This window comes from Dendrobates tinctorius, unplaced genomic scaffold, assembly GCF_039654945.1.
Source record: "Dendrobates tinctorius isolate UK_male_01 unplaced genomic scaffold, ASM3965494v1 ptg000098l, whole genome shotgun sequence".
Lineage (NCBI taxonomy): Eukaryota > Metazoa > Chordata > Amphibia > Anura > Dendrobatidae > Dendrobates > Dendrobates tinctorius.
In genome coordinates, this window is record NW_027361766.1 from 17255039 (window position 1) to 17263079 (window position 8041).

The 8041-nt window shown below is 46.3% G+C and overlaps 1 non-coding gene across 1 annotated transcript; it reads left to right on the forward strand.

Moving 5' to 3' along the window:
- Positions 1-2503: 2503 nt before the first annotated feature.
- Positions 2504-2694, forward strand: LOC141099203 (U2 spliceosomal RNA). Its single transcript, XR_012234453.1, has one exon. It is a non-coding gene; the product is annotated as a U2 spliceosomal RNA (small nuclear RNA).
- Positions 2695-8041: the final 5347 nt, after the last annotated feature.

Here is an 8041-nt window from a genome sequence, read left to right on the forward strand (position 1 = left end):
TGTTGTGTGATATAGTGTGCAGCGAGTGGCCACTGCAGACAGAACAGAGGGTGCCCTCTGTTATGACGTTTTGTGATTGGAGCTGGGGATTCAATACAAGTAGAGCTTTTTGGAGCGCTGTCAGTCATCACGAGGATGGGGTTTACTTGATCGAGTTGAACGGTGCATAGAGCATTAAGCTATCATAAGAGTGCACCAAAACCTCTTCTTTACATACAGTATGTAATAAAACTTTTTACTATGATTGTTATAGGGACCATATAAATAGTTTAGTTTGAGTATTGAGGGTGACAACCTTCCTTTTAAAGCCAAAATATGAAAATTCTCAAAAAAATTCAAATTATTGCAAAGAAAGTGCTATGTGCTTAAAATTAAATAAAATCTGTCGAAGTGAGCAAAGTGCAAGCACATTATGTCTGGGAAATAGTTAATAGAGACAGTTAGATGAGATGATTAAATAGATAGATAGATAGATAGAGACAAAAAAATGAAGGCAGCACACCAGTTAGTTCAGGGTAAAAAAAAATGCTATTTAATTGCCCAAAATGGCAATTGTGAGTCTTTCTCAAGCAACAAACAAGTGGCAATGTTCAACTTTTATAGGTGTATACATTTACATATTTGATATGAGTTATAAGACAAATAGCATTTACTAACTAGTGTTCTGCCGTCGTTTTTTCTATCTATCTATCTATCTATCTATCTATCTATCTATCTATCTATCTATCTATCTAATCATCCCATCTGACTGCCTCTATTAACTATTTCCCAGACATAATGTGCTTGCACTTTGCCCACTTGGACAGATTTAATTTAATTTTAAACACATAACACTTTGTTTGCAATATTTTGAATTTTAAAAAAATAAATTATATTTTTGCTTTAATAAGTCACTGGACTAGATTCCTACTTGCTTGAGAGTTTAGATTTCTATTTGCATTGATTCTTACAAGCACTAACCATCTAGAAAGACGTTTTGAGATAGTTCAACCCGTTTTTTGTCTATTTATATGAAGAATGCCTAAATAAATTAATGTTTTTCTCGCTCATATATTTTACAGTATCCATTACAATACTATAAAGGAACATACATTTCCTAAGTGCCCCTGAGGCTATGATTTCTTTTGTAAAACATTGGCATCCTCTTGTGGACCACCGACTTCTTAATTTTGAGTGTACGTATTAAAAAAAAAATAATGTAAATTTGGTATGGGGTGGGCCTTTGAATGTGCTGCCTATCTTCACCTGTCTGAGTAATCTAATGGTTTGTAGCAGCAGCAAGGTGTGCTGTCTGCAGTAGATAGAGTGTGTGCCATGGAACACTGGGCTCACAATAGGCCGTAGGCCTATATATAGCTGTGCATCTGAAAACATGGCTGGTGTGTGCTGAGAAGCCACTTCCGAAAGGTAAGGGAAGACAGTTGCTCGTTTATTTTTGTTGTTGAATATTCCACTGAGGCACCTGCTTTTGAACAACAGGGCCAGTGAGGGTGTGTTAAAACAGATGGAGCTATGCAGATTCAAAACGCGTGGAATGCAGCTAAAACAAGCTGCAGAGGCTAGTTTCACATTTGCGTTTTATAGCGCAGTGACGGCCTGCGCACGGCCGCCGCAAAGCCCCGCCCCCTGCCGGCTCCCTGCCCGCCCCTTCCGGTCATCGCCGCCTTCTAGCGCACATGGGCGCTTGCGATCTGCGCACCCTACCTTTAGCATAGGGTGCGCAGATCGTGCGCTGGCCGTGCGCTAGCAGGATTTTGCCATGCGCTGCGCACTTTTGAAGGTGCGCCGTGCGCACCGAAATGCAACATGCTGCATTCGGCGCACACGGGCGCACCTTCAAAAGTGCGCAGCGCACGGTAAAATCCTGCTAGCGCACGGCCAGCGCACGATCTGCGCACCCTATGCTAAAGGTAGGGTGCGCAGATCGCAAGCGCCCATGTGCGCTAGAAGGCGGCGATGACCGGAAGGGGCGGGCAGGGAGTCGGCAGGGGGCGGGGCTTAGCGGCGGCAGTGCGCAGGCCGTCGCTGCGCTATAAAGCGCAAATGTGAAACTAGCCAGAGCTGTTGTTTTTAGTGCGTCCACAGTTTGTTAAAATGTCTTCCTCAGGTTTTTCTTTGGCTCATTCTCCATAACAGGTAACTTTCTTAGGCCATGGGGCGCCACAAGTGCAAAACCAATTCTGGTTATCACCTCTCTGCTTTTTGGCTAAGATCAAGAGTAGTGATCTAGCGGTTTCTGCCTTAGTCTTGGCCTAAGGCGCTTAGGGTACCCAGCTCCTTGGCCTGAGGGGGATCGCCTCACCTGCAAGTGGGGCTTCACCCCCCTGCTGCTATTAGGTAGACGGATTAGTCCTTGGGCAACGAGGGGCGATCATTCTTGCCATCACTCTTGCTTGTGAGGGGCATCTGTCGCCACACATAGCTGTGGGGACAAAAGGACATTGTGTGGACGGAAAAGTCTTTGGAGAAAATGGAGTTCTGGAAGAAAAGGAATTGTTTGAGAATATTCCCGGAGGAGATTGCCAGAAATAAAAAAATAAATCGGTTCTTATCAGTTTAATATCTGATACACCCCCTATCTGGGGACCATATATTAAATGGAATTTTAGAGCAGGGAGATGGAAAAAGAGCTTGCTCTGTCCACTCCACGCATTGACCTGGTATTGCAGTATCTCCAGAGTTGGTGCAGCGCCCCCTTCCCTGAAATGGTTTCCAAAGATAGATTGAATTGAAATCAATGCAAGTTGTGTGGTGTTTTATTTGAATGCTTTTGTCGTCTTTTTTCAAACTGCACAGACACATTGTGCCGGATCTGCAGCTCCGAACAAGCAAAATATCCGGAATCTCATATATCAAAGTACATTCCAAGTCCTACATTTGCCTAATTTGTACTCTTTAAAGCAGTTTTTACAAACATTATGTAAGACAATCAAATGTTCTTACTATTGTACGCACACTGTAAGCACTATTGAATGCAGTATTGGCAATTTATATGCACCATATATTGCCACAATCAATTGAATATCATATATGCTTTATGAAATGTTCCTTATTTGTCTTAAAACTCATATTAAATATGAAATATATCTAATATATAAAGCTCAATGTGGGTATGTATGTCCAGGATTGGCATCCGCACCGTCGCAGCTACAGCCACAAAATTTGGCACAGTCACACGTCTGGACCCCGAGAGCGTCATAGGCTATGTTGTGAGGCGAAATTTTAACCCCGCCCGTTCCAATTCACCAAACAATTTTGCCCCTATCTTCATAATGGGGGAAAAGTGTATGTATGTATTGGCATCTGCACCGTCGTAGCTACAGCCACAAAATTTTGCACAGTCACACGTCTGGACCTCGAGAGCGTCATAGGCTATGTTGTGAGGCGAAATATTAACCCCGCGCGTTCCTATTCACCAAACAATTTTGCCTCTATCTACATAATGGGGAAAAAGTGAAAGGAAAAGTGTTGGAGGCAAATTGACAGCTGCCAGATGTGAACAAGGGGGACTTAAAGAATGAGAGCGATGGCGCCAAAGAGTATATACCGTACAGTTGCTAAGGTGGGGCCCTGACATGGGATACTCACCACAAACGGGGATATGAACACACACAAAATGCGCCACACACTGCCACGTGCTTCAACACATATACCACCCTCAGCACACATTTCACCACACATACACCAACCTCGCCACACAAAAGTCGCCACTCAAAACTCGCCACGCTGTCCCAGAGCTGTTTAAAAGATGAAAAATGAGCTGTGATTGGTTGCTATCAGCAACAGTTTTCTTTGTAGACAGTTGTGGTAACTGAGGCCTATTATTCTTATCATTTCTATGGTGTTATTGTCCTTCTGTAAAGCTGGAAATAACACAATTTATTACCGTGCCAACACAGACCACCCTCTGACACAGACTGCAGGGGGAGCCCAGTATCACACAGGATAAGATTAGATACACGGCTCAGCAGTCAGTATCACACAGGATAGGATTAGATACACAGCTCAGCAGTCAGTATCACGCAGGAGAGTATTAGACACATGGCTCAGCATTCAGTATCACACAGGATAGGAATAGATACACGGCTCAGCAGACAGTATTACACAGGATAGGATTAGATACGCAGCTCAGCACACAGTATCACACAGAATAGTATTAGATACACGGCTCAGCAGACAGTATCACACAGAATAGGATTAGATACACGGCTCAGCAGTCAGTATCACACAGGATAGGATTAGATGCACAGTTTTTATGTGGCTACTATGCCTAGGCAACGCCGGGCTCTTCAGCTAGTACACCTATAAAAATTGAACATTGCCACTTGTTTGTTGCTTGAGAAAGACTCACAATTGCCATTTTGGGCAATTAAATAGCATTTTTTTTACCCTGAAGAAACTGTTGTGCTGCCTTTGTTTTTTGTCTCTATCTATCTACGGTATCTATCAACCGTATATACTCGTGTATAAGCCGACCCGTGTATAAGCCGACCCCCCTAATTTTGTCACAAAAAACTGGGAAAACTTATTGACTCATGACTCACTCCCAGAGGACGTGGGGTACTCGGTGCCGGGTCCGTTGATTTCAATGGGAGAAGTCACAGTGGCAGTGACCCGGTCCGTGGCCTCAGGCAGTCAATGTAAAAGGGGTAGAGTGATGGGGATAAGGTTATTGAGATGATTCGTGACACCACCTGTGGCTTCTGGTCAGTTTGACCAGTGCTGCAGGGTTGCTTCTCTGGGACAGATGTTGTGGTGCAGCAATGATGTTGAAGCTCCCCACAGGTGGAGCTGTAGTCCCAGGGCAGTAGTGGTAGGTGTTGAGGAAGAGGGTGCAGTGTTAGGCACAGAGATGTAGCAGTGCTGGATGAGTGGTGCAGGAATAAGTGGAGGACACAAGGGTTTGTAGTTCCAAGGCTTTACTCACAGTCTGTTGCGCATACAGATGCCCACTTCGGTGCCGCGTCCTCCAGGTCAGGGGCTCAGCCAACTCCCAGGCAAGATAGAGTACACCTTTCCAGCACTCCTCCAACATATGCCTTTCCTGGACGTCTCCTCACTAGCGCCTAAACTGAAGTACTTGTAATTGTGAATTAAACTCAAGTTCCTCCTTCCAGATGTTACTTAGAACTCCACTCGTACGGCAGACAGCTGTAGCCCACTTCGGGGACTTCCTACTATCAGGTCCCGGCTCACACACGTTGCTATTGTGCCCCCGAGTCTTAGTTGGGAATAAAGTGGTGACAACTTCTATTCCTCCGGTTTCTGCTGCAGGACCATCAGAATCCATACAACTTCGGATACCGGACTCCGAACCATGCACTTTAACTTAAGGAAGGGCTCTGCGCTCACCCTTGTCCTCAGTTCTCTTCTCCCCATGTTCCGCACTAATCTATCTCTCTTCTGAAGAATCAGGCTTTCTCTTGCTCCTTCCCGTGCCAACAGCTCTGACTCACAACCGTCTGCTGCTGCACTTCCTTCCACTCCATCCCTCTCCGGGGATCTTCTCTCACTAACTGACCCTTTCCTAACCTTCTTCCGCTCTCTTGTGCAGTCTAAGCTCCACCTGCTTCCCCAGCACCCTTCGTGAACCAAAGCAGCTGACTTACAGGGTGCTCCGCTATTCTAAAGTGTCTGTGCTGGGTGCAGGTGTTGGAGTGCGGTCAGGTGTGTCCACCTTACCTGGATAGTGGGGTACCACACCTCAGGAGGAGGTGCAGTACCTCTGTGGCGACTGAACCCCCAGGGGCGCCTCACTCGCGTATAAGCCTAGGGTGCACAGTGAGTGGCCCCAGTTATGCTGCACAGTGAGTGGCCCCAGATATTGCAGCACAGTGAGTGGCCCCAGATATTGCAGCACAGTGAGTGGCCCCAGTTATGCTGCACAGTGAGTGGCCCCAGATAATGCTGCACAGCGAGTGGCCCCAGATAATGCTGCACAGCGAGTGGCCCCAGATAATGCTGCACAGCGAGTGGTCCCAGATAATGCTGCACAGTGAGTGGCCCCAGATAATGCTGCACAGTGTGTGGCCCCAGATAATGCTGCACAGTGAGTGGTCCCAGATAATGCTGCACAGTGAGTGGTCCCAGATAATACTGCACAGTGAGTGGTCCCAGATAATGCTGCACAGTGAGTGGCCCCAGATAATGCTGCACAGTGAGTGGCCCCAGATAATGCTGCACAGTGAGTGGCCCCAGTTATGCTGCACAGTGAGTGGCCCCAGTTATGCTGCACAGTGAGTGGACCCAGATAATGCTGCACAGTGAGTGGCCCCAGTTATGCTGCACAGTGAGTGGCCCCAGATAATGCTGCACAGTGAGTGGCCCCAGATAATGCTGCACAGTGAGTGGCCCCAGATAATGCTGCACAGTGAGTGGCCCCAGATAATGCTGCACAGTGAGTGGCCCCAGATAATGCTGCACAGTGAGTGGCCCCAGATAATGCTGCACAGTGAGTGGCCCCATCATGTTGCTGCTGCTGCCGCTGCCTCCGTTACCAAAAAGAAAAAAACTGTATACTCACCTCCGTCGCTGCCCCCTGCTCATCAGCGTTGTGGGCTCTGACCTGAATGTCACTGCAGAGGACGCAAGACAGCAGAGCGACGCGCATGGACAGGTGAATATGCCTCCCCCTGTTCTTACTCACCCCCATCCTGGCGCTTGTCCCTGCAGCGCAGCCCCCCTGCCCCTGCTTGTTCCTTGTTCTCGGCGCTGCTCTTCCTGCTTCAGCGGTCACGTGGTACCGCTCATTAAACTCATGTATATGCGCATATTCATGAGTTTAATGAGCGGTACCACGTGACCGCTGAAGCAGGAAGAGAGTAGGGGGCGGAGAGCATGGAACAAGCAGGGGGCTGCAGAGAGGAGCCAGGAGGGGTGAGTATGGTCTCTGACACCCCCGCTCTCCTTCTCCCGCCGATCCCCCCCAGTATATGATTCGTGTATAAGCCGAGAGGGGGATTTTCAGCCCCAAAAAATGGGCTGAAAATATCGGCTTATACACAAGTATATACGGTATCTATCTATCTATCTAATCATCTCATCTGTGTTTTCCTTAGAATACTTATAGGGCAGCTTATGGGTCATACCTCCTGTGTGCTTCATTGTTATTTGGTCCCTACTATTTGGTACTGTGTTATAATTTGTAGTTTTTCATGAGATATAATAAAATTTGTATTTACTGTATATACCTTTTAAAAATTTGATCTTAGTCCTTCTTTGCTCTTCTTGGTAGTTGTAATCGTGTGAAGGGATCATAGTAATCTGGGAGGATATTTTCTATCCCCTAAGGAACTTATCTAGATGTGTGGTGAGCACTTTGAACCCCCAAGTGCTTCACAGAAGTTTATAATGTAGAGCCGTAAAAATAAAAAATATTTTTTTCACAAAAATTATCTTTTCGCACCCCCGTTTTTTATTTTCACAAGGGTAACAGGAGAAATTGGACCCCAAAAGTTGTTGTCCAATTTGTCCTTAGTACGCTGATACCCCATATGTGGGGAGACCACTGTTTGGGCACACGGTAGGGCTCGGAAGGGAAGAAGCACCGTTTGACTTTTTCAAACTAAAATTGGCTGGAATTGAGATCGGACGCCATGTCGTGTTTGGCGAGCCCCTGATGTGCCTAAACAGTGGAAACCCCCCACAAGTGACCCCATTTTGGAAACCAGACCCCCTAAGGAACTAATCAAGAAGTGTGGTGAGCACTTTGAACCCCCAAGTGTTTTGCTAACGTTTATGATGCCTGGGCATGAAAAAAAATAAAAACATTTTTTACACAAAATTGATTTCTTAGTCCCCAATTTTTTATTTTCCCAAGGGTAACAGGAGAAATTGGACCCCAAAAGTTGTTGTCCAATTTGTCCTGAGTACTCTGATACCCCACATGTGGGAGAAAACTAATGTTTGGGGACACGTCGGGGCTCGAAAGGGAAGTAGTGACGTTTTGGAATGCATACTTTGATGGAATGGTCTGTGGGCGTCATGTTCCATTTGCAGAGCCCCTGATGTGCCTAAACAATAGAAACCCATCACAAGTGAC